Genomic DNA, 27,996 nt, shown 5'->3' on the forward strand with positions numbered 1-27,996 from the left:
TAATTTTGTAAAAAGAGTTAACAAACATTCTACAAGTGAGATTGTACTTGCTCCTGGGGTTGCCACTAGATCTGTATTCTATTAATCTTTTATTCTTTCTTCTACTTCTTTTTTTTTAGTGAGGGGGTGAACGTTAACATGGCAACAGAATCCACTGTGATGGCCCCCATTTGTCTAGTGGAAAATGAGAAAGAGCAGCTGATGGTGAACCCCAAGGCAGTCAAGGTTCTTGAAGTGATTACACAGCCTGTGGTGGTGGTAGCCATTGTAGGAAAGTATCATACAGGAAAATCCTACCTGATGAACCGCCTGGCAGGACACAGCCAAGGTGAGTGTTTTCCAGGACAGGAGGCATTTGCTGGGATCATTGATAATGCAAGGTAATCATGCTTGTTATACCATCAAGAAGAATCTGACTCCTGCTAAGGGAAAAACTTGCAATGTTTATTAAGATTGACATGAAAGCTTATCATTTTAAATCCATACTCATAAGATCTCACCCTACTCCTGTAAAAAACAGGAGTTTTCCTTATTCTGTTTAGTGACCTTCAAGAATAGTATTCTGACGCAATCCAATCTTACCTACTCAGTTCCTGTGATTGTTTCCTTCCTCCCACTGACATAATTTCGTTAAGGCTGTAGAATCAATGCAAATGTCACCCAGTATGCTTTGTTTATAAAAGTGAAATTAAGGAAGATTGTGAGATATAAGGAAATCTGTAAAAATTTCATTTTCTAGAAAAAAGAATGCTTTATAATTTTTACTAATTTGGTGAATCTATAATTACAAACTAAAGGCCTTATAAATAATGTAGAAAATTTGTTTCCCATACTGTCAATTTTATTCCTTATTTTGTTAAATGCAGGTGATTTTCATTTCATTTCATTTTATTCCAGTTTTTTTTACTAATAATACTGATTTTATTATTTTAATTGTCATAGAACTTAAGGTATAGTATTAGTATGTATAATAAATATTATAGTAGTACAAATAATATATAGTATAACTACTATATACTATATGTACTATAAATATTATTTTAAATAATTATATATTATATATGCAATAATTATATACACTGTATTAGATATATACTATTATACTATATTAATATGTATAGTTTTTTTATAAATGTATTTTTTCATTGTGAAAATACTGTACAGAGGGGCTACAATTACATCTTCCCATCCCTTTGCATCCTCCCCCCGCCCCGTACCGCCCCACAAAAGTTGTAAAGTTCATTTTTCGACATAACGACTTGTACTTCTCATTGTTGCAATCGGTCCTCTTGTATCCCTGTTTTAACTATTTGTTTTTTTCCCTTTCCCTCCACATGCACCAACATCATACATACTGAAAGCAAGATTTATACCATGAGGGAGAGACATACAAAGGAACAAAGACATAATCTTATAAATAATTTTTTTTTCAGTCGTGAGGCTTGAGCTCTAGGCCTGGGAGCTGTCCCTGAGAATTCAGCTCAAGGTTCATGCTCTACCACTTGAGCCATAATGTAACTTCTTGTTTTCTGGTGGTTTTTTTTTTTTTATAATTATTGTGATTAAGTGATTACATAATTTCCCAATTGCACAGTATTGTGGGATAGTGATCCTCATTTAAAGTCACAAATTCGTTCTACCTTTCCTGGAGCAAATTGTCTATCACGGTCTATAACATATAATTGGGTACACATATACACCATACATGTGATCAGCAGCATGGGGATATTTAGTAGTGGCTCGGCCAGATGAGTGGAAGTTCTTTGTTTCTTAAGTCCTGTTAATTTTGTCATATCACCTTACATTTTGTATTTAACATCCACTTATCAGGGAGACCATGGACCGTTTGTCTCTTTGCTCTTGGCTTACCTGGCTCAACATGATTCCTTCTAGCTCCATCCATTTCCCTGCAAATGCCATTATTTTGTCATTTCTAATGGCTGCATAATATTCCATTGTGTATAGATACCACAATTTTTGGATCCATTCATCTGTGGTGGGGCATCTGGGTTGTTTCCATATCCTAGCTAATGTGAACAGTGCTGCTATAAACATGGAAGTGCACGTGTCCTTGTATATTGGTTCCTGTTGTTCAGGGTAGATGCCTAGAAGTGGTATGACTGGGTTGTAAGGGAGGTCAATCTTTAGCTTTCTGAGGACCCTCCAGACTGCTTTCCAAAGTGGTTGTATAAGTGTACATTCCCACCAGCAGTGTAATAGGGTTCCTCTTTCTCCACATCCCCTCCAGCATTTGTCGTTGGCTGACTTGTGGATGTGGAACATTCTGACTGGGGTATGTGGTATCTCAGGGTTGTCTTTATTTGCTTTTCCTTCATAACCAGGGATGGTGAACATTTCCTCATGTGTTTCTTTGCCATTTTTATTTCTTTATCTGAGAAGTCTCTCTTTAGTTATCTTGCCCATTTAGTAATTGGTTTGTTAGGTTTGGGAGGGATTAGTTTCTTGAGTTCCCTATATATTCTGGATATTAACCCCTTCTCTGATATGTTGCTTCTAAATATTTTTTCCAAATTAGTTGGTTGTCTTTCTATCTTGGTTGTGATAGCTTTAGCTGTGAAGAAGCTTTTTTTTTTTTTTTTTTTTTTTTTGTCGGTCGTGGGGTTTGAACTCTGGGCCTGGGCCCTGTCCTTCAGCTCTTCAGCTCAAGGCGAGCGCTCTACCACTTGAGCTACAGCGCCACTTCCGGTTTTCTGGTGGTTTATTGGAGATAGGAGTCTCACGGTCTCTCCTGCCCGGGCTGGCTTTGAACCGCGATCCTCAGATCTCAGCCTCCTGAGTAGCTAGGATTACAGGCATGAGCCACCAGCGCCCGGCCTGTGCAGAAGCTTTTTATTTTAAGATTTTTATTTTATTTATTGTAGAGTTTCTCTCACATTTGTTGTGACCATGGGACTCTGTTCAGGAAGTTCCTTCCTGTGCCTATATGTTCAAGTGTCTTTCCTACTCTGTCCTGCAGTAGTTTCAGAGATTCAGTTTTAATGTTAAGGTCTTTAATCCATTTTGAGTTGATGCTGGTGCATAGTGATAGGCTGGGGTCCACTTTTAGTCTTCTGCATGTGGCCGCCCAGTTTTCCCAGCACCTGTGGTTGAAGAGGCTGTTTCTTCCATTGTATGTCTTTGGCTCCTTTGTCAAGTCTCAGCTGACTGTAGGCCTGTGGATTTATTTCTGGATCTTCTATTCTATTCCATTGATCTTCCGGTCTGTTTTTGTGCCAGTACTATGCTGTCTTTGTTATTATAGCTCTATAGTAGAGTTTGAAGTTCGGCATGGATATCCCTCCCATGTTGTCTTTATTCCCTAGAACTGTTTTAGCTATTCTAGGCCTTTTGTTGTTCCATATGAAGTTTTGGACTGTTTTCTGCATTTCAGAGATGTACGTTGGGATTTTAATAGGAATTGCATTGAATTTGTACATTAATTTTGGCAGTATTGCCATTTTCACCATATTAAGTCTGCCTCTCCAAGAGCATGGGAGGTCTTTCCATTTCCTAGTGTCTTCTGCAATTTCTTTCTTTAACTTTCCATAGTTTTTATTAAATACTTCGTTTACATCTTTGCTTAGGTTAATTCCTAAATATTTTATTTTTTGGGAGGTTATCGTGAATGGGGTTGTTCAATCTATTTCCCTTTCTACTTGTACATAGTCAGTGTATAGGAAGGCAACTGATTTGTGTGGGCTGATTTTGTATCCTGCTACTTTGCCGAAGTGATTTATGATTTCTAAGAGTTTGAGGATGGAGTTTTTGGGATTGTGAAGGTATACTATCATATCATCTGCAAAACGGGATAGTTTAACTTCTTCTTTCCCTATGCAGTTCCCTTTAATGTTTTTTTTCTTGACTTATTGCCCTGGCTAAGGGTTCCAGGACTATATTCAAAAGGAGTGGAGACAGTAGGCATCCTTGTCTTTTTTCTGATTTTAAGAGAATTGTTTGTAGCTTTTCCCCATTAAGTATAATATTGGCTATTGGACTTTCATAAATGGCTTTTTTTGTTTTAAGAAATGTTCCTTCTATTCCTATTTTCTCCAGAGCTTTTAGCATGAATAAATGTTGAATTTTATCAAAGGCCTTTTCTGCATCTGTGGCGATAATCATGTGATTCTTTTTTTTAAATTAAATTAAATTTAATTTGTGAACATACTGTACAGAGGAGTTACAATTACATGGGCAGGATAATGCATACATTTCTTATCAAGCATTGCAGCCTCCTCCTTTGTTTACCCTTCACATCCCTTCCCAGCCTCCCTCCTCCCCCCCAATCCCAATCCTTCTCCTTCCCCCCCTTCCCCCCCACACCGACGTTGTAAAGCTCGTTGTGGACATGACAACTTGTACTTCTCATTGTTGCAACAGGTCCACCTGTATCCTTAAACAACTGGTTTTTCCACAACTCCTCCACAAGTTATACTGACATCAAATATAGTGAAAGTAGGGGTTATACTGTGGGGGAGGGACATACAAAGCAACAAAGAGATAATCTTATAAATGCGTTAGAAACACATGCATGAAAGAAACAAACATTAAAATACATATCTAAGGGTTCATTTTCCTGACATCACATTATCTGACCTTTTCCGCTTGACTCATACATCTACTAGATATTACAAATAAGGGAAACCATGGGACCTATGTTTCTTTGGGCCTGGCTAACTTCACTTACTATAATTTTTTCCAAGTTTTTCCATTTCCTAACAAATGGGGCAATGTCATTCTTTCTGATGGAGGCATAGAATTCCATTGTGTATATATACCACATTTTCTTGATCCATTCATTTACTGAGGGGCATCTGGGTTGGTTCCATATCTTAGCTATGGTAAATAGTGCTGCAATAAACATAGTTGTGCTGGTAGCTTTAGTGTGGTCTTGTTTGTAAACATTTGGGTAAATGCCCAAAAGTGGGATTGCTGGGTCATAGTGGAGTTCTATGTGAAGTCTTTTGAAGAACCTCCATACTGCTTTCCAAAGTGGTTGAACAAGTTTACATTCCCACCAGCATCTGTTGTTGTTAGAGTTCTTGATTTTTGCTGTTCTAACTGGAGTGAGGTGATATCTCAATGTTGTTTTGATTTGCATTTCTTTTATGGCTAGGGATGTTGAACATTTCTTCATGTGTCTATTGGCCATCCTTCTTTCTTCTTCAGAGAAGTTTCTTTTTAAGTTTTTCGCCCACTTATTTATTGGGCAGTTGTTTCTTTGAGGATTTGTTGTTGGGGGGTTTAATTTTTTGAGTTCCAAGTATATTTTAGATATGAGACCCTTGTCCGTTGTATGGCTAGTAAAGATCTGCTCCCAATCCGTGGGCTTACTATTGATCTTGCTAGCCATGTCATTTGCCATGCAGAAGCTCTGCAACTTTATGCAATCCCATTTGTCCAACTTTTCTTTGATTTGTTGTGTTTCCGGGTCTCTATTCAGAAAGTTTCGGCCTGAGCCAAGGAGACCTAGGGTTTCTCCTATTCCATCCTGTAATGTTTTCAGAGTGTCTGCTTTGACTCCGAGGTCTTTGATCAATTTGGAGTTGATTCTGGTCCAGGGTGATATATAAGGATCTAGCTTTAGTTTTCTACATGTAGTTAACCAATTTTGCGAGCACCATTTACTGAAGAGGCTGTCTTTCTTCCATTCTATTGTTTTAGCTCCCTTATCGAAGATTAGATGGCTATGGGTCTGTAGGTTCATTTCTGGGTTCTCAATTCTATTCCATTGGTCCTGAGGTCTGTCCTTATGCCAATACCAAGCTGTTTTGATTACTATGGCTTTATAGTAGAGTTTGAAATTTGGTATTGATATTCCTCCAGCAGTGTTCTTTCCGTTGAGGAGCGTTTTTGCTATTCGGGGTCTTTTATTGTTCCATATGAATTTTTGGATTGCCTCTTCTATTTCCTTGAAGAATGAGGTTGGAATTTTGATAGGTATAGCGTTGAATTTGTAGATAGCCTTGGGAAGTGTTGCCATTTTCACGATATTGATCTTTCCAATCCAGGAGCATGGGAGGTTTTGCCATTTTTTAAGTTCTGTGTTGATTTCCTTTTTTAAGATTTTAAAGTTTTCATCATAGAGGTCCTTCACTTCTTTAGTTAAGTTAATTCCTAGGTATTTTATTTTTTGTGGGGCTATTACGAATGGAGTTGCTTTCCTAATTTCAGCCACACTTTTCTTATTGTTGACATACAGAAAAGCCATTGATTTTGGGGGGTTAATTTTATACCCTTCTACTTTGCCAAAGTTTTGAATCAGCTTGAGTACTTTGGGAGTGGAGTATATGAGATTCTTTAAATACAAGATCATGTCATCTGCAAAGAGGGAGAGTTTTATTTCTTCTTTCCCTATTTGGATCCCCTTTATGTCTGCATCTTGTCTTATTGCTGTAGCTAGGCATTCTAATACTAGATTGAAGAGAAGTGGAGAGAGTGGGCATCCTTGTCTTGTTCCTGAGTTAAGAGGAAATGGCTTTAGTTTTTCACCATTGAGTATAATGCTGGCTGTAGGTTTGTCATATACAGCCTTTATTGTATTGAGTAATGTTCCATGGATTCCTAATTTTTCCAAAACCTTCATCATAAAGGGGTGTTGGATCTTGTCGAATGCTTTTTCTGCATCTATTGAGATAACCATGTGGTTCTTATTCTTGCTCCTGTTGATGTGATGAATAATATTAATTGATTTTTGTATAGTGAACCAGCTTTGAATCCCTGAAATGAATCCTGTGTGATCGTGGTGCATGATTTTTTTGGAGGAGTTGTTGAAATCGATTGGCCAAAATTTTGTTGAGAAGTTTTGCATCAATGTTCATCAAATAAATGGGTCTGTAGTTCTCTTTCTTTGATGAGTCCCTGCCTTGTTTTGGGATGAGGGTTATGATGGCTTCATAGAATGGGTTCGGTAGTGAGCTTTCTCTTTCAATTTCGTTGAAGAGTTGGAGGAGTATTTCTGTGAGCTCTGCTTTAAAGGCCTTGTAAAATTCCGCTGTAAAACCATCTGGTCCTGGACTTTTCTTAGCTGGGAGGTCTCTTATTGCTGTTTCTATTTCAATGCTTGATATGGGCCTGTTAAGATAGTTTAACTCATCTTGGTTTAGTTTTGGCATGTCAATATTTGCTAGGAAAAGGTCCATTTCTGTCAAGTTCATAAACTTATTGGCATAAATTTTTGAGAAGTATTCCCTTATAATGTTCTGAATCTTGGTTGTTTCCGTGGTGATGTTTCCATTCTCATCTCTGAGTTTATTAATTTGGGTGTGTTCTCTTCTTTTTCTGATAAGATTTGCTAAGGATCTGTCAATTTTGTTAAGTTTTTCAAAGAACCCATTCTTTGTTTTGTTGATTCTTTCTATAGTTTTTTTGGATTCTAATTCATTTAATTCTGATTTAATTTTGATTATTTCTTTCTGTCTACTGGATTGGGGTTTATCCTGCTGCTCTTTTTCAAGGAGGTTTAGATGTGTCATTAAATTGCTAGTTTCAGATCTCTCCAATTTGTTGATGTAGGAGCTCAGAGCTATAAACTTGCCTCTGAGTACTGCCTTTGCTGCGTCCCAGAGGAGCTGGTAATTTGTGTGTTGATTTTTGTTGAATACCATGAACATTTGAATTTCCTTTCTAATCTCTTCCATGACCCACTCATGTTTCAGCAGTGTGTTGTTCAGCCTCCATGTGATACCGGACTTTCTTTGGTGGCTTTTGGTGTTGAGTTCTAATTTTATTCCCTTGTGGTCAGAGAGAATGCAAGGTATAACTTCAATGTTTCTGAATTTAGACAAGTTTGCTTTGTGGCCTAAAATGTGGTCTATTTTAGAAAATGTTCCATGTGCTGCTGAGAAGAACGTGTATTCTGATGCTGCTGAGTGAAATGTGCGGTAGATGTCTGTTTAGTCTAGTTGATCTATGCAGCTGTTTAGATCTGCGGTCTCTCTGTTGAGTTTTTGCCGAGTTGATCTATCTAGTGGGGAGAGTGGTGTGTTAAAATCCCCAACAATTAATGTCTTTGGATCTATATGGGCTTTGAGGGAAAGTAGTGTTTCTTTGATAAATTTGGGTGCTCCATTGCTTGGCGAATAGATATTTAGAACTATAATATCCTCCTGAAGGAGAGATCCTTTGATTAGTATGTAGCACCCTTCTTTATCTCTTCTCACGAATTTTAATTTGAAGTCTATTTTATCTGATATTAGGATTGCAACTCCCGTCTGTTTATGGGGGCCGTTTGCTTGGTAGATTTTGTTCCAGCCTTTAACATTGAAAATGTGTTTGTTTTTAAGGGCAAGATGTGACTCCTGCAGGCAGCAGATAGAAGGGTCTTGTTTTTTAATCCAACTAGACAGTCTATGTAGCTCAATTGGAGAGTTCAGTCCGTTATCGTTAAGCGAAAGGACTGAGAGGTATTTGGGAGTTCCTGCCATGTTATCCACCTTCTCGGGGGCTGCAAAAATTGGGTTCTTCCTATGGTTCTTGGATTCTCAGTTTGGGTGCCGTTTCTTGGCCTTTATTGCGGTCTTGTTGGTTTTCTATGTGTAGGACATCTTTAAGAATCTTTTGTAGGGCTGGTTTGGTGGAGATGTATTGTTTCAATTTTTCTTTGCTATGGAAGGTTTTTATTTGGCCTTCAGTTATGAAGGAGAGTTTAGCTGGGTACAGTATTCTTGGTTGATAGTTGTTTGTTTTTAGGGCATGGCATACATCATTCCAGGCTCTTCTTGCTTTGATTGTCTCTGCTGAGAAATCTGAGGTGATTCTAATTGGTTTTCCTTTATAGGTGATTAAACTTTTCTCCTTGACAGCTTTAAGGATCTTTTCCTTGGTCTGAGTTGATCCTGTGTGGATTATAATGTGAAGATGGGATGTACTATTCTGGTCTGGTCTATTTAGGGTTCTAAAAGCTTCTTGTATCTGAATAGGCCTATCTTTTTGTATGTTTGGGAAGTTCTCTGCTAGGATCCTGTTAAACAAATTTCCTAGACCATTAACTTCTGTTTCTAGGTGCTCCTCTACACCCATTATCCTTAGATTAGGCCTTCTGATGGTGTCTTCCAGGTGTTGGATAGATCTATCACATTTCTTGGACTTGTCTTGGATGGTTGTATGTTCTTTCTCTATAATATCTAGGCTGTCTTCAATCCCTGAGATTCGATCTTCTGCATGGTTTAACCTGCTGTCATGTCTCTCTACTTTTTTTTATCTCTTTTCCTTCTAGTTGGTCAGCTTTGATGGCTTCAAGTTCTTTGTTGAAGCTGTGTTTTTGGTCTTGTATGAATTTCTTTACTTCCTTAATTTGGTGTTCAGTGTTTGTTCTCAAATCACTTAGTTGATTGTTTATGGTTTCTTTGGACTCCCATTCCTTCTGTTGGGTTCCATTCAGCATTCCCTTTGTGGTCTCCCTGACTTCCTTCAGCTCTTTGTTAATGGATTCCATGAATGCCTTTAGTGATCTTTGTGTATTCTCTACCTGGTCTCTCAATTCCTGTATTACTCTTTGATTAGCTTCCTCCCGTTTTTGGCATTCCTGCAGTTCTCTTTCCTCCTGTTGGTGGGATTCCTGCAGTTCTCTTTTAGTGTTCTCAGCTTGCTCATGCCATTTCTCCCTTTCTCTTTGAGTATTCTCAAGTTGTTCACGCAAATCCTGTATCAGTTTTTGAGTAGCTTCCTCACGTTTATGATATTCCTGTATAAGCTTTTGGGATGCCTCCTGTCTCTCCCTATCACGCTCATACAGAGTCCTTTGTAAGTTGTCAAACTTCTCATTTATCATGTTTGCCAACAGTGTTTGTAGAGCTATTTGGGAACTCTCCTCTGGATCATTCATTATCTGTTCTGACCCCTGATTATCAAGATTGGGAATTGAGATACCCGGATTTGCCATTTTTCTTGTGTTTTTCCGGCTTACTCTGCCCATTTGAGATGAAAATAGCACCAGTTTTGTGCTCAAACACTATCTTAAGGCAACCATCAACCAAAGTTTGCATTTGTACAGTCAATAGTCTACAGATACAATCTAGTTCAACAGATACATCTATTCAACATTAAACAACTATATGTTAATGGGCTTCGAACCACAGAGAAGAATTTGGAAAACCAGAAAATTTTAGGGTTAGGGAGAGATGTGGGTAAAAAATAGGAATAGATTGGTGTGGGGAGGCACAGGGAGAGTTAACTATGTCCTAATCTCAATGCAGGAAATAGGTTGGGTAGGATGCAAGTAGAGAGAGAGAGAAAAAGAAGAAAGGGAAATGGAAATGAAAAGAAACCAGAAAAAATAGAAACGTAAAAGTTAATATAAATATGGAGAATAAAAGACCATCTATTTAGAGAGGAATGTGAATATTTTGAGAGAAGGGGAGGGACATAGAGGAGATGTGAAAAACTTAAAAAAATGCTTAAAATATTATATAGGTATAAAGAGGTAGTACTGCTATTCAGGAATGTAAGTCTCAGAGGTTTTGAATTGAGTAATAAATTTGTGGATTAAGTGTGTACACAATGGGGGATAGGGGTCTACTAGTTAACTACGGGTTTATCTGAGGATGTGCAGGACAAGAGTTAAGTCACATAAAGAAGAACAAAAGAGTGGAAAAAGTGAAAAAGGATAAGAAAGGGAGAAAAAAAGATCAGAAGTTCAGTAGAGCTAGACAAAAAACAAAAAGATAATTAAGAAAGAAAGAAAAAGAGAACGAAGACAAGAAAAGAAAGGAAAATGCACATTCACGTATTCCTAAAATAAAAATTATAAGAGAAAAAAAAAGTTACTGGCAAACAATTTTTTTTCAAAAAAGGCGAAAATTAAAGATTAATAAAAGTTTTAGAAAAGGAAAAAATTTTTTTATATATATATGGTACCAAAAAAAAAAAAAAAAGGAAAAAGAAAAGGAGAAGAAGTAAAAAGAAAAAAAAAGTTCTTTGATTTTTTTTTTGATTTTTTTGGGAGGGGTGGGAAGAATCCTGTATCTCCCTTTTGTCTGTAACCAGCCTCTTTTTGGAGTCTCTGGTCAGCTTGAGGTCCTGTGGCTTGATTGGTCTTAAGTCAGTTTGTTCGAACAGGCAGAAAAATGCTCTGCTTTTCCCAAGATTTTGAGATCCCCCTCCCAGGTTAGTTTTCTGGGAGGGTGATCTGCTTTGAGAATCACAAAAGAGGGGGATGCAGTGATGAGGCTAATTTCTGGCTAAAGTTGAGGCCTTTCAAGAAACAGTAGCTTTTCCCCGGGGCTATTTTGTGAAAAAGTCACAGAGCCCAGCCTGGAGCCATTCTCAGGGTTTCTGTTTTTCAATTGATTGTGGAGGCTGCTAGAGGGAGGGGCAGCCTCTGGCTCTGGTTACCCAGTGAGGAAAGCCACTCCAATGGCTGGCGCCTGAGCTGGGTGGCTTTTCCCTGGATGGAGCTGAGTCTGGCAGGTCACTTCACCGTTATGTTCTTCTGACCTGCTAAATGACTCGTTTTATTCCAAGGCCTGAGTTGGAGCTGGCAGCTCCTCCGAGCTTTGTCGGTATCCAAGATGGAGATCACCAGTGCTGTGGGGGGAGGTGTGGCCTTCCCTCCTCTGCTCCCTGAGAAAGAGTGAGGATGTCAGGCTTCTACTCACATCGAGTCTTGGATCCTGGGTCGTCTCTGGTCTGCAAACTGCAGGATGAAGATGTCCGCTTCTTGTCGGTTCTTGCTGGTGTTGAGTAGAATCCGCTTGCCTGCTGCGTCTGGCTCCTTGGTCCTGGACTCTCTGTGGCTCAGGTATGGCCGCGGCTGCGGTCGGCGCTGTGACCCTGCCGCCGCCGCGGCGGCTGCTGGCAAGCACTCAGATGTGTCTCCTTGCCTTGGCTTCCCCTCTCTTGTCTAACTCTCTGTCTTGTGATGGCACACTTGTTGTGATTCTCTGGGTTAGGTCTGTTCACTGGAACTCTAAAACTGCTTTCTATGCGAGAGCTTGTTCAGATTCCAGCTTCTCCTCCGCCATCTTCCCGATATCAGCCCTATTAAGTTTTTTTTTAAGTAAGTGCTTAATGTAATAAAAATTTAAAATTTTTAGCATAGAATTATATGTAATAAAATGGTCCAATTTTTAAATCATAGTTATTTTTCACATTATATTTTACTAGTATCTAGCTCATTGACATTCCTCAATGGAAGAATATCATGCAGTGGCAACAAGAAAAATCCCTGATGTTTCTTTTGTCAATCTTGTATTTACCTTCCCTATAATATGACTCTCTTCTTAGTCAGCCTTATACTTAATGAATTAAATATTTCACACTTTTTAAATGTACCATATTATCAAAGTGGAGTGTTTTAGGCATTTCAAAAGATTATCAATATTTTTAATATTATTTTATCCAGTCTTCCACACTTATTGATTAATTCATATGCAGCAGGTGTTTACATTGTCTCTGTAAAGCCTCATTCTGTAATTTAGAGAATTAAGAGATCTCCACTCTAGGGTCCAGAGGAAGATGGCAAAGGAGAAGGTAGAGGCTAAACAAGCTCTCGCATAGAAAACAGTTTTAGTATTCCAGTGAACAGTCCTATGCTAAAGATCTCCACTCTATACCTTAGTTAACTTTACTCTTCAAAACTTTCAGTGAACCTTGCCCATGTAATTGTAACCCCTCTGTATGGTATTTTCACAGTAAAAATAAAAATTAAAAAAATTCAGTGAAAGTAGTCTTTAATGAATTTGTGGGAGTTTCTTATAAGTGGTTGTGTTTGTGTGTGTGTGTGTGTGTGTGTGTGTGTGTGTGTGTGTGTGTATGTATGTATGTTTGTAACAGCTTTTCTGTTCTGATCTGAATATTTTGTATCTTCATTGCAACATTTTTTCCAGTAGCATCTTATCCTTTGCTTTGTATAATTTTAAGCCTTATATTTCATTTCTGACAAAGATACAGTAGATTCAGAAAACTGCTTCTAACCATTTTGCTTCACTAGTCACCCAATAAACATTTGTTAAATTCTTAACTCATGAGACTTTCACCACAACTAGGAAGGTTAATCAATTTCTCCCATTTGTGGACAGATAGATGCCTAATCTTCAATTACTTGTTGTCTTTTGCCTCTGTGCACAAGGTCGGTTTGCAATGAAGTATCATGTGATTAGGCTGAAGGAGGTTTTAAGACAGTGAGGTAAAATCTCTGGAAATGCAAATACTCAGCACCTTGCCTGATGGCTGCCCTTCCAACAATCCATTTTTTCCTTTTATTTACAGGTACGAGTTTGAAAATCCAGAATGCCAACGTGCTTTGGGAGTGTATCAAGCATTTCTTTCGAAAACGCAAATGTTTTGTCTTTGATCGACCTACAAAAGAAAAAAACTCTTAGTTTATATAGAAGGCTTGCAAGAGGACCTGCTGGATTTCACTTTCCAAGTACAATCCAAAAACTTCTGTTCCTACATCTTTGCCAATGCAAAACCCAAGACCTTAAGAGAGGGAATTATTGTCACTGGGAAACGTAAGTGCTCTTTGCTCCTGGACTTACCTCTATTCTTAATTCCCTGAAATAAAGCTTTTATTACATGTTTGCATTTAAGCATATAAAAATAGTAGTTAATGCTTTCATCTTTTCTAATTATTGTCTCTCTACATGAAGCTTTATTGAGATAGAATATATCTTAAGAAACTATTCCACTGATCATGTAAGAGCTGAATGATGCTAAAGATTAATACCTGTATTTTAGGTTAAGTAACTTGGACAAGTGTTCTGTATGTATAGAAAAATATCTTGTAAATTTAAAGTAGGTATGAAGGAAATAAGATGGAAAGTTCCTAAAGGTTCATTGGAAGTTTAAAATCAAAATTCAGTTAAATTCTAGCTACAGAAGTGGCTTTAGTAAAAGGTGAAAGATTTATAAGATCTGAAGAGAAAGCAATAACTGGCCTAAAGAGTTAAAGAGAAACTTCGCTGAAGAGGAAATAAGAATGGTCAATAGACACATGAAGAAATGCTCAACCTCTCTAGCCATAAAAGAAATACAAATCAAAACAACATTGAGATTCCACCTCACCCCAGTCAGAATGACTATAATCAAGAACTCTAGTAATAACAGATGCTGGAGGGAATGTGGCCAAAAGGGAACCCTATTGCATTGTTAGTGGGAGTGTAAACTTCTTCAACCACTTTGAAAAGCAGTATGGAGGTTCCTCAAAAGACTCCACACAGACCTCCCCTATGTCCCAGCAATCCCACTTTTTGGCCATCTACCCAAATGATCACAAACAAGGCCATACTAAAGCTACCAGCACAACTATGTTTTTCACTGTATTATTCACCATAGCTAAGATTTGAAACAAACCCAGACCCTCAGTAGATGAATGGATCAAGAAAATGTGATATATAGATAGATAGATAGATAGATAGATAGATAGATAGATAGATAGATAGATAGATAGATAGATAGATGGATGGATAGATGGATAGAGAGAGAGAGAGAGAGAGAGAGAGAGAGAGAGAGAGAGAGAGAGAGAGAGAGAGAGAGAGAGAGAGAGAGAGAGAGAGAGAGAGAGAGATCGATCTAGGAATTCTATGCCTCCATAAAAAATGACATTTCCCCATTTGTTAGGAAATGGAAAGAATTGGAAAATACATATTAAGTGAAGTAAGTCAGGCCCAAAGAAACATAGGTCCCATGGCTTCCCTTATTTGCAACAAATAGTATATGTCTCGGACAAGCAGAAAAGGTCAAAAGCTATGTACATATGACCATATAAGATGATGCTAAGTGAAATGAACCCCAAGATAGGGACACAAGTGGTTTTTATCTTCCTTGCTGTTGTTTTTAATGTATTTATATTGTACCAGGTTATTTTTTTGTTTCTTTTGTAGGTTCTTCCCCCATGATATAACTCCTATTTTCATTGTGTTTGATTCCGATGCCCGAAAATAAGGATACAGGTTGACCCATTGTAGCAATGAGATGTACAAGATACTATGTTGAAAATGAACTTTAAAACTTCAGTGGTGGGAGCTATGATTTGGAGTTGGTGGGGAGGAAAGAGATGAGGAGGAAATAATACTTGATAGGAAATGTACTAATTACTTTACTCATGTAACTGTAACCACTCTGGAGAGTATTTTTAGAACTATATATATATTTATATATACATATATATGTATATATATGTGTGTGTGTGTCTGTGTGTCTGTATGTGTGTTAAAAAGGAAGTGGTTCTGTCACGAAATTCTTGTTAATTGTATATGCAGATTTTCATTGTTATTTAGAATTGTGTTCCAAAAGATAGATAATTGTTTTCATTTGTAAACTTCATTCACTTTCGTTGTGTCATCTGCTCTTTTTTTAACTTTAAATGGAATTCTCTGGACAATACACTGATCATATTGGTGGTTATCATGATTTAATTGTAATGTGTGAATTAAGAGCCTGAAGAAAAACAATGAATAGGAAAAACAGTACTACCAGAAGTAGACTTTGTCAAATAAGATAAAGGATTTCATATCAGCTATGCAGGAATCAGTGATTGGGAAGATAATAAATTGGGGTAATTTAGGGCAAAAAATCATGAAGAAGCTACCTCAATCAGTAACTAGGCATGGTGGCTTGTGCCTGTTAACACAGATATGCAGAAAGCATAAGTAGGAGGCTCACAATTCATGATAGCACAGGTATATACAAAGGATGCTATCCTTTAAATAATATCAAAGCAAAAGGGGGCTAGGAATGTGGTGTAGTGGTAGAGTACTTGACTAGCATGCATGAAGCCCTGGGCTTGATTGCTCAGCACAACATAAACAGAAAAAGGCAGAAGTAGCACTATGGCTCAAGGGGTAGAGTGCTAGCCTTGAGCAAAAGAAGCTCAGGGACAGTGCCCAGGCCCTGAGTTCAAGCCATAGGACTGGAAAAAAAGCAAAAAGTGTTGGTGGCATGGTTCTATTCATATAGCACCTGCTTAGTAAGCTCAAGGCCTTGAGTTCAAGCCATGATATCACCAAAAAAGTCTGAAAGTTGTTTAAAGTCTTAATGTTTCTCAGAATGCTAATTTTAGAATAAAACAGAAGTGTAGCTTGACGTTTCTCCTTCAATTATTGGGCTCATTCAGGACTGGAGACTCTGGTGGAGACTTATGTCAATGCTATCAACAGTGGAGCAGTGCCATGTTTGGACAAGCTGTGACGACCTTGGCCCAGCGTGAGAACTCAGCAGCTGTGCAGAAGGCAGCCGACCACTACAGCCAGCACATGGCTAAGCAATTGAGCCTCCCCACTGAGGACCTCCAGGAGCTCTTGAATGTGCATGTGGCCTGTGAGAGAGAAGCCATCGCAGTCTTCATGGAGTTATCATTCAAGGATGACAAGTGGGAGTTTCAAAAGGATCTAATGGTACCACGTCTGCTCTTGGTCTGTCTTTCATGATGTCTTCCCCTTTTGAGACAATGCTTATGTTCCTTTTAGTCCTATGGATCATTTCCTATCTGTACTTTTAGGAGCCTGGAATTTTATGAGTGTGAGGATTCCTACACACTGATGGGTACCAGATATTTATCTTTTATTGTTGCATAATAAATTACAATATGGTTGGCAAGTAAAAAACCCAGGCACCAGTGGCTCATACAGTAATCCTACATACTCAGAAGATTGAGATCTAAGATCATGGTTCAAAGCCAATCTGGGTAGGAAAGCCCATGATACTCTTATCTTCAATTAAACAGCCAAAGTCTAAAAGTGGAGGTGTGACTCAAATGGTGCTAGCCTTGAGCAAAAAGCTCAGGAACAGAGCCCAGAGTTCAAGCCCCACGAACAGCATTAAAAAAAGCCAAATTGCATTTATATATTTATGATATACCATTATAGACATATGACCTACGATCCTGTTTATCATAAGTATTGTGTGTGGATGTTGGATAAGCCCACATGTGCTCTGCTCAGGGCACTCAAATGAGGTCATAACTTCAGGCTCTACAATCAAGTTGCTGTTGGGATAAAAGTACAACAAAACACTTTTTATATGTGCTTATATGTGCATTGTGTGAATTAATGAATGTTTCCAAAAGTATGAACATATGAGAAACTTCAGTGATAATTGCATAATTTTTAATGTATGCATTTTCATCCTTGCAACAAATATCCTAAGATAACTGTCCTTTTAGCCACGTTCCACTTGCCATTGCTTATTTTATGGCTTTATTGTTGTTCATCACTGGGCAGTTAAAAGAATTATGCGGGACTGTGATTGAATCCCATCACTTTACAGAGAATGAGCCTGGCTCTCAGAATGTTCAGGGACTTACAAATATTACTCAGACAGTTTTTTCTGTCCCAATGTGTACTCAGGCCTTCACCTTACTTTCTCCAGGTAGATCACCATAGACTTTCGTTCTAATACCTTCTTTGTTCTGTATTCCTATGGTCTTAACAGAACACCATAGAGAGAAAGAAGGAAGATTTCATCCAGCAGAATGAAGATGTTTCTGTCAAATACTGCCAGATGGAGCTGAAGAAAATTTCCCATTCCTTCATGGAAAGCACTTTCTCTATACCTGGAGGGCATAATCTCTACTTGGAAGGCAAGAAGAAGGTTGAGCAGGACTACAAGCTAGTTTCAGGAGAGGGGTAAAGGTGAGGAATAAGGGGATAATTGCAGTTAATCAGAAAAACTCATTATTAGAGAACACAGAATCACTTGTGAGAAGAAAGTCTGCATTTTTTCCTTCTATATCCAACATTATTTATTCTTAAACCTGAAACTCCCAGATAGAGTAGAATTTTTTCATGGATCAAATTATGCGATTGGTTCTTAGTCAAGTTGATGAGATTTAAAAATTAAAGATAGCCCTTTGGTCTATTCACAAAAAACTGATAGTCTTGCCTCAGAACCAAATAGCAAATTGAATTTAAGAAGATAAAGTATGTCATGCTGTCATAAACACCAAGTAAAAATAATGATAGGATTAATATGGTAACAATATTAGTGTTAATAATGCTCACACATATTCAAAATTATATGTTATGGTTCATTTTGGGTTTTTTCTTTTTGTTTGTTTTAACTCAAGGTGTTTCATGTAGTTAAGGCTGGTTCCAACTCATATCACGTCCATTTCAGCCTCTACAATGCTATGATTAGAAGTATGCACCACTATGTCTCAATTTCAACACCCTATTTTATATCATGAATATTCAGGAACCTGTAATTTAATCCTACTTGAACAAGTATAATTCAAATTTCAGAAATATCCTATAAATTACTACTAACATTATCCAAGTTTTGTAGCTGAGAAATGTGAGGCATAGAGAAGGTAACAAGTTTCAAATTCCTAGAGCCTGTACTCGGGAAACCTGGTGGACAGTTCATAGGTTAGCCATACAGAACTCTAGAGTTAGCTCAGGAAAGATTTCTTCAAGAGTAGAATGAAAGTCAAGATGAATTTTCAGAGGATTCCATGTAGTCTAAAAGAATAATACAGGTATCTTGGTAGAAGAATAAAATGTAGGGATATTAGTTTACATATCTATCTATCTATCTATCTATCTATCTATCTATCTATCTATCTATCTATCTATCTATCTATCTATCTATCATCTATCTATCTATCTATCTATCCACTTATTTATTTATTTTGGTACTGGGTTTTGAGTGTAGGATTCCTATTTATTCAGCTTGCTTTCTTGTCTGGTGCACTCACATTCGACCCATGCTTTTAGTTTGGCTCTTTGCTGACTATTTTGGAGATAGATACTTGTGGATTTTTCTACCTGGGCTTGTTTCAAATGAGAATGCCTTATATCTCAGTCTCTGACTAGATATGATTTATAGGTCTGAGCCACCAGTGCCCAGACAGAGGATATACATTTTAGGTACATGTAAATCTCATTGATATTCTGGAATAGCAATGGATTTCTCTGTTTCAAAAAAAGAGCTGGAAGCTGGATGCTGGTGTCTTAGACCTATAATCCCAGCTATGCAGCAGGCTGAGATCTCAGGATTTCAGTTCATAGCCACCAGGAAAGTATGTGGTACTGTTGTCTCCAAATAATCACTAGAAGACCAGAAGTGGCATTGTGGTCCAAAATGGTATAGTGCTAGTCTTGAGCACAAAGGTCAGGAGAAGCCAGGTCATTAGTTCACGCCCCACAGTGAATGAAAAAAAAAAACTGGAGAGCTAGGGCAGAGGTTTCTATAAAATGTTTCTAAGCACTACAAGAGAGATTGGCTTTGCTATTAAGGTTCAAGAAGGAACAGACACAGAGGAATCTTGAAGACAAGTGAAATTTTACAGGATTTAGAAGGAAATAATTTCTGCAACAAGAGAATAGACTTTTGTTGTTTGACATATTCCACTTGTTTATTGGTCTACTGGGCAAATGAGGTTCTCCAGACCTTCCTGCAGTCCCAGGATGCTATAGAAAAATTGATCCTACACTCAGACAAAGCTCTCACTGATGGAGAGAAAGCCATAGCAGGTACTGGGAAGGAACGCTTTCAGAAGAGGGGGTTGTTCCTGAAAATCTTAACTGATGGACATGAAGATCTTTAGGAAAAGAGCTTCCTGTTCTACACTGGAATGTACAAGATGCTAAATCTGAAAAATAAGAGGTCAGCTCTAGTCATAGCCAGTGTGGCAGCACATTTCCATGTCATTCTCACATGTGCCTGGGTTTGATTGCTGGAAATATTCAGAGACAGTTTGGGTTCTGATACCAGTGGCTTAGGGTTAAGGCTTGATTCTTGTTGTTTTTATTATCTAAAACCATTGTGAAATAGCTGAGCGGGCTGCAAAGGAAGCAGCTGAGAAGGAGCTGGAGGTGCTAAGACAGGAACAGAAGGAGCAGCAGCAAAAGATGGAGGCCCAAGAGAAAAGCTACAAGGAAAATATGGCCCAACTACAGGAGAAGATGGAAAGGGAAAGAGAGAATCTGATAAAAGATCAGGAAAAGAAGCTGGAACACAAGCTGAAGGTGAGTCTGGATGGGGCCTGGGATATATCACAAGGATACTTGTGAGCCTGCCTTTGCCAGCTCCTCCCAACTTCCTGAGAGAATCTCAGGGAGCTAGGAGCACATATGTTCTTAGTACCCATGAATCAGGAGGAAACATTAGACAAATGTGTCAAAGAACACTATGGTGGAGTGTGGGGAAAGAGAGACAGAGATAGAGAGAGAGAGAGAGACAGAGACATCCTTAGCTCCTAGGGTTTTTAAGGGAAAACTCTTGATATTCAGTAAGTTTTATTTTCAGGGTTTACCTTTTCATTTTGTAGATTCAAGGAAAAATGCTTAAAGAAAGTTTTAAAAGGAAATATGTACATATGGATACCAAGATTCGTTCACTGAGAAAGTTGAATGAAATAATCGAAAAAAAGTATGCTGAAAAACCCAAGAAAGAGGATCGAAGGGGTTCAACGCTTGGTTCTCTTTACATTAGTGTCAACAAAACAGAATAGACTCAGGATTTCTTTTAGGAAATAATAAAGAAGCCATTCTTTTGTCCGAATCTTATTTTTCAAATTGATATCATGCTATTTTTTTGTATACATAACATTTTTTATTTTTTATATATTTATTGTAAAGATACTATACAGAGGGTTACAGTTACATGAGTGAGGTAATGAGTACACTTCCTCTTGAACATTGTTACCCTCTCCATTGTTTTCCCCTACCATCCCTTCCCTCCCTCCCTTCCCCGAGGTTCTTTTTTTTTTTTTGATAGTGATTAAGTGATTACATAATTTCCGGAAATTCGCGGTATTGTGGAATAATGATGCTCATTTAAAGTCACAAGTTCATTCTAACTTTCCTGGAGCTAATTGTCTATCACAGTCTGTAATATATAACGGTGCTCACATGTTATATACCATATATGTGATGAGCAGCATGGGGATTTTTAGTAGTGGTTCAACCAGATGAGTGGGAGTTCTTTGTTTCTTAAGTCCTGTTAGTTTTGTCATATCACCTAACATTTTGGATTTAGCATCCACTTATCAGGGAGACCATATACCGTTTGTCTCTTCGTTCTTGGCTTACCTCGCTCAACATGATTCCTTCTAGCTCCATCTATTTCCCTGCAAATGCCATTATTTTGTCATTTCTAATGGCTGCATAATATTCCATTGTTTATAGATACCACAGTTTTTGTATCCATTCATCTGTGTTGGGGCATCTAGATTGTTTCCATATCGTAGCTGTTGTGAACAGTGCTGCTATAAACATGGAAGTGCACGTGTCCTTGTATATTGGTTCCTGTTGTTCAGGGTAGATGCCTAGAAGTGGTATGACTGGGTCATAAGGGAGGTCAATCTTTAGCTTTCTAAGGACCCTGAAGACTGCTTTCCAAAATGGTTGTATAAGTGTACATTCCCACCAGCAGTGTAATAGGGTTCCTCTTTCTCCACATTCCCTCCAGCATTTGTCGTTGGCTGATTTGTGGATGTGGGACATTCTGACTGGGGTATGTGGTATCTCAGGGTTGTCTTTATTTGCATTTCCTTCACCACCAGGGATGATGAACATTTCCTCATGTGTTTCTTTGCCATTTTTATTTCTTCATTTGAGAAGTCCCTCTTTAGTTCCCTTGCCCATTTAGTAATTGGTTTGTTAGGTTTGGGAGGGATTAGTTTCTTGAGTTCCCTATATATACAGGATGTTAACCCCTTGTTTGATATATTACTAAATATTTTTTCCCAATTAGTTGGTTGTCTTTCTAGCTTGGTTGCGATAGTTTTAGCTGTTCACAAGCTTTTTATTTTAAGGTAGTCCCATTTGTAGAGTCTCTCTCCAACTTGTTGTGACCCTGGGACTCTGTCCAGGAAGTTCCTTCCTGTGCCTATTAGTTCAAGTGTCTCTCCTACTCTGTCCTGCAGTAGTTTCAGAGATTCAGGTTTAATGTTAAGGTCTTTAATCCATTTTGAGTTGATATTGGTGCATGGTGATAGGCTGGGGTCCACTTTTAGTTTTCTGCATGTGGCTGCCCAGTTTTCCCAGCACCAGTGGTTGAAGAGGCTGTGTTTCTTCCATTGTATGTCTTTGGCTCCTTTGTCGAATATCAACTGGCTGTAGGCCTGTGGATTTATTTCTGGATCTTCTATTCTGTTCCATTGGTCTTCAGGTCTGTTTTTGTGCCAGTACCATGCTGTCTTTGTTATTATAGCTCTGTAGTGGAATTTGAAGTTCGGCATGGATAGCCCTCCCATATTGTCTTTATCCCCTAGAATTGTTTTGGCTATTCTAGGTCTTTTGTTGTTCCATATGAATTTTTGGACTGTTTTCTGTATTTCAGTGATGTACGTCATTGGGATTTTAATAGGAATTGCATTGAATTTGTATATTAGTTTTGGAAGTATTACCATCTTTACTATATTAAATCGGCCTATCCAGGAGAATGGGAGGTCTTTCAATTTCCTAGTGTCTTCTGCAATTTCTTTCTTTAACTTTTTATAGTTCTTATTAAATAGTTCTTTTACATCTTTGGTTAGGTTAATTCCTAAATATTTTATTTTTGGGGAGGTTATTGTGAATGGGGTTGCTCCCTTTATTAACCTCTCTTCCTGTACATTATCAGTGTATAGGAAGGCAACTGATTTTTGTGGATTTATTTTGTATCCTGCTGTTTTGCCGAAGTGATTTATGATTTCTAAGAGTTTGGGGATGGAGTTTTTGGGATCGTGGAGGTATAGTATCATGTCGTCTGCAAAAAGGGATAGTTTAACTTCTTCTTTCCCTATGCGGATCCCTTTAATGTCTTTTTCTTGCCTTATTGCCCTGGCTAAGGGTTCTAGGACTATATTGAAGAGGAGTGGAGACAGTGGGCATCCTTGCCTTGTTCCTGATTTTAGGAGAATTGGTTGTAGCTTTTCCCCATTAAGTATAATATTGGCTATTGGTCTGTCATAACTGGCTTTTATTGTTTTAAGAATGTTCCTTCTATTCCTATTTTCTCCAGAGCTTTTAGCATGAATGAATGTTGAATTTTATCAAAGGCCTTTTCTGCATCTGTGGAGATAATCATGTGATTCTTGACCTTGGCTCTGTTGATATGTTGGATTACATTTATTGACTAATATATGTTAAACCATCCCTGTGTCTCTGGGATGACGCCTACCTGGTCATAGTGTATTATTTTTTTTAATGTGTTTCTGGATTCTGTTAGCTAGAATCTTGTTAAGGATCTTTGCATCTGTGTTCATCAAGGAGATTGGCCTGTAATTCTCCTTTTTGGTTGGGTGTTTGCCTGGTTTGGGGAAGAGTGATATTGGCTTCATAGAATGAGTTTGGGATATCTCCCTCCTTCTCTGTTTCTCTGAAGAGCTTGAGGAGTATGGGTATTAGTTCTTGTTTAAAGGTCTTATAGTGAAGAATTAGAAAAATTAGGGCTGCGTCCGTTTTACAATTTACTAACTGCTGACTCTGCTTCTGTAAACTTGCTTGCTTGCGTTAACACCAACCCCCTCCCTGGAAATAAGAAATTGGGTAAAATCTCACAGACCAGATGCCGGCCCTAGGACAAGGTCAGTGGTCGTAGATAAAGAACAGACAGTACGTGTTCCTCAGTTCCCGTTTAGAAATTCCCCAGACAGGACCTTGAGATAACGACCACCTGGCAAGACCACAAGCTAAGCCAAATGTCAACCAATCATAGGCCTGTAACCAAGTAAACCCCCCTTAAACCAACCATGGGCCAGTCATTTTACAAAGAGTGTTACAAAATTTCTCGCCTGGCAAAGTGGTTGTTGGTGTATATGATGACCTTTAAATGGACCAATCATGGGATGCTTTGTGTTATGCGTTAATCTTGTGGATTTTGCCTTTAAAAAAAGGCTTGTAACCGCTGCTCGGGGCTCTCTGACTGACCGGGGCAGAGAGTCCATTTGCACAAACATCAAATAAACTCCTCTTGCTTATTGCATCTCCCGGCCTGGAGTCTGAGTTTTCTGGGGCGCCCTCCCGTTGACGAAAGTATCCCAGGAGTCTGGGGTCTTTCAATAGAATTCTGCTGTGAATCCATCTGGTCCTGGGCTTTTTTTTTTTGTTGGAAGACTTGATAGCTTCCTGTATCTCGTTATAGGATATTGGCTTATTTAATTGGTTAACTTCTTCTTTGCTCAGTTTGGACAACTTGTATTTCTCTAAAAATGCATCCATTTCTGCCCGATTTTCTTCCTTTAAAGAGTATAGCTTTTGAAAGTAGTCTGTTAGAATTGTTTGGATATCTTGGGTACGTGTTGTGATGTTTCCCATGGCATCCCTAATCTTATTAATATGGGTTTCCTCTCTTCTTTTTTTAATTAATCTAGCCAATGGGCCATCAATTTTGTTTATGTTTTCAAAGAACCAGCTTTTTGTTTGGTTTATTTTGGTTATGGTTTTCTGATTTTCTAATTGGTTAATCTCTGCTCTTAATTTGGTTATCTGGCTTCATCTAATAGCTTTAGGTCCCATTTTTTCTTGTTTTTTCTAGCTGTTTTAATTGCAACATGCGATTATTTACTCGGTCTGTCTCCATTCTCTTGATGTGGGCACTGAGGGCAATAAATTTGCCCCTCAGGACTGCTTTTGCTGTGTCCCACAAGTTTCTTTGTGAGGTGTTTTCATTTTCATTGAGTTGTAGGAAATGCTTTATTTCTTCTCTGATCTCTTCCTTTACCCAGGCATTGTTAAGGAGTATGCTGTTCAATTTCCGGTATGCTATGTTATTGAGAGCTAGCTTGATTCCACTGTGGTCAGATAGGATACAGGGGATTATGTCGATTCCTTCGTATTTGCTTAAGTTCCTTGCATGAACTATGATATGGTCTATTTTGGAGAAAGTTCCGTGAGCTGCTGAGAAGAATGTGTACTGTGTTGTTTTAGGGTGAAATACTCCGTAGATGTCAGTTAATTCTGCTTGAAGTATGGCCTCTCTTAATTCGGTAGCTTCTTTGCCAATCCTCTGGTTGGTAGACCTGTCCTTGGGTGAGAGTGGTGTGTTAAAGTCTCCTAGTATTATCGTATTGGGATCTATTTTATTATGTAAGTTTGAGAGCATTTGTTTGACATATCTGGGTGCACCAATATTTGGGGCATATAAGTTGATGATGGTTATATCCTCCTCTTGGATTGTTCCCTTTATTAATATGTAGTGTCCGTCCTTGTCTTTCTGTACTGATTTTAATGAAAAGTTTATTTTGTCAGATATCAGGATAGCTACACCTGCTTTCTTACTGGGGGCATTTGATTGGTAGATCCTTTTCCACCCCTTCACTCTGAGTTTGTTTGTATGTTTGGCTGAGACGTGGGTCTCCTGAAGGCAACAGATGGATGGGTCTTGTTTTCTGATCCAGTCCTCAGTTTGTTTTCTTTTAATTGGCGAATTCAGCCCATTTATATTAAGAGAAAGTATAGAGAGATGCATTGTTGTCCCTGTCATTCCGTTTTCCTAAGTTTTTCTTCTTTCCTTTCCTCCTGTGTTTGCTTAGTTAGACTTTGAGTAACGCCTGTTTGGGGCAGGTCCCAGTTCCTGGTTGCTTTCTTCAGGTTGTGTCCCCCCTCTTAGAATAATTTGTAATGCTGGCTTAATTATTCATTTAGTTTTTCTTTGCTATTAAAAGTTTTCAGTTCTCCATCGAATGTGAATGCTAGCTTTGCCGGGTATATTAGTCTGGGTTGGCAGTTATTGGCTCTCAGGGCTCGTATGGTGCTTTCCCAGGCTTTTCTTGCATTCATTGTTTGTGTGCAGAGATCTGCAGTGATTCTAATTTTTTTCCCATTGTAGTATAACTCCTTCTTCATTTTTGCTGCATGCAGGATTGTTTCCTTATTATTCAGATCTATCATTTTTACTCTAATGTGTCTAGAAGTGTTTCTCCTGGGATCTTGCTTGTTGGGTGTTCGATAAGCTTCTGTGATGTAGTTAAGATGGTCGTTTTTGAGGTGGGGAAAATTTTCATTGATTATCTTGTTAAATAGGTGTTGCATTCCCTTGCTCTGGAATTCCTCACCTTCGTCCACTCCAATTATGCGAAGGTTAAATTTCTTGGCATTATCTGCTTGCTCTTGAATTTCCCTTTGGTTTAATTTGAGTGATTTTTCCATATCTGCCACTTTTTGGCCCAGTTTGTTTATTCTGTCTTCTGTATCTGACACTCTATCTTCCATTTCATTCACTCTGTTGACCGTGGCTTCTATCGTGGTTTGCATGGAGGGAATGGATCCCTTTATGGATTCAATGTTGGTTCTCAGAGTACTGATCTCACCTCTCAATGAGGTATGCATTATCTCTAATTTGGCGTTTATCTCACTTCTTACTGAGGTTTGTGCAGCTTCTATTTTTGCATCCAACTTTTGTTTGATATCCTGTATCTCTTTTGATAGTTCATCCTTGTGCTCTTTCAATTTCTGATCAATTTCTCGCTTTATTTCTTGAGTCATTGCCTCCAGCAACCCTTGGATGTAGCTTATGTCTTCCATTCCTGCTTTGCTCTCACTGGGGCTCTCCTCTGCGTGGCTGCTGGCTTTTGAGGTGAGCTTGCTGTCCTGGGTGGTGGTAAACCTTGTGATTTTTCTCTGTGATTTTCGCATGGGGGTTCAGGAGACTGCTCTGCAATTTTGTTTTGGTGTGTCTGTCTTTGCTTGGTTGCTGATTCTGTATTGGTAGAGAGAGTCTGTGCCTGATCTGGGTTCTGTTGGGAGCCTATTTCCAGCTGCTATTCTGACTTACTTAGGATTCTCAGCTCTCTGCTGTAGATTGCTGACAATTCCCGCCTTTGGAAGGGTTGAGCAGCCTAGACTGCTTGTGTTTGCTCCTACAGGTGCTCTTGGGAAGATCAAATGCTCTGGATGCACTCTCCCAAATACTGTAGTCTGCTATGGGCTCTTGATGTGTTTTTGTTTGTTTGTTTTGGGCTGGTTGTGGGCTTGAACTCTAGGTTTGAGTGCTGTCCCTCAGCTCTTCAGCTCAAGGCTGGCACCCTACCATTTGAGCCACAGCACCACTTCTGACCCTTTTTGCTTTTGTGATGCTGAGGAATCAGATCCAGGGCCTCGTACATCCAGGACTATCACTCTATTGCTGAGCCGCCTTAACAGCCTGAGCTCCTGCTTAATATCAGGTGCTGGCAGCCTGTGTTGCCCAATTTCCAGCCTAGGGTATATGGGTGGAGTTTTGGTGGGGTTTGGGCTTCTCTTGTCCTGAGCCTCCAGGTCTTTTGTTGTCACAGGCGTGCTTCCCGGTGAGTGTTATTTCCTGATTTTCTCACCTCTGTTGAGGCATATGCTCAGCTTTTTACTTCAGTTGGGAGGAGTTGGTTGTGTTGTTCAGGCGCCCGATCCCCGGGCCTGGTTCCGGCCCCCGCCTGGAGCGCACTTGTTAGGCCTGTGCTGATGTGTATACCACCTAGGTTATGCAGCTTGGGGGACACAGTTCAAATTTCTTCTACTGTTTGTAGTCTTGACCCAGGGGCGCTGTTCCTGGCTTGGGCATTTAAGCTCCCTTCCAGAGGCACTCTTGCTCTGGCCTGGCCAGCAGAGTGTGCTCCATGGGCTGGTGGAGCTCTCGAACAGTTCCCAGTTTTAGTGGGTCCTGTGGTCGGGGTGTTGGGGTAGGGAGTCTAGGTCAGGGTCTGGGGATTCCCTCCAGCTCTGGTCTCCCTTGAGGGATCCACTGTCCCCTGTGGGGTACTCACCCTGGAGCTGGTTGTTTCTGTGTGGTGTAGGTTGTCAGTTGTTGTTACATTCCGAGTTCATTCGGGGTGGTTGTGGGCTGGGTTGGGCAGTGGTGGCTCTGTGTGATTCTTTTCTGTCTCTGCCTCTAGCGAAGCTGTTGGGTCCACCATGTCCATGCTCAGGCGGCTTCTTCGTGGGTTGTAGAGATCCGGTGGGTCTGACGCCGGTGCCTCAGGCGACTTCTGTGCGGGTGATCTGCAGGCAGCCCCCTGTGCCTCTGGGATCCAGGTGGCCCCCGCCGGGTTGTTGCTATTGTGATCGGGCGGGTGGTCTGCTGACAGGTCCCTTTGTCACGCTGCTGGTGCAGGGCGGCTTTGGCGGGATGGAGCCTCTCTGGTCTGTGGAAGAGTGA

General features: G+C 39.2%; 1 pseudogene; it reads left to right on the forward strand.

Annotated features, from left to right (window-relative positions):
* The first annotated feature begins 138 nt into the window (after positions 1 to 138).
* LOC138817093 (guanylate-binding protein 7-like) lies at positions 139 to 27,996 on the forward strand (annotated as a pseudogene).

Source organism: Dipodomys merriami, unplaced genomic scaffold, assembly GCF_024711535.1.
Source record: "Dipodomys merriami isolate MVZ:Mamm:240054 unplaced genomic scaffold, mDipMer1.0.p SCAF_7, whole genome shotgun sequence".
Taxonomy (NCBI): Eukaryota; Metazoa; Chordata; class Mammalia; order Rodentia; family Heteromyidae; genus Dipodomys; species Dipodomys merriami.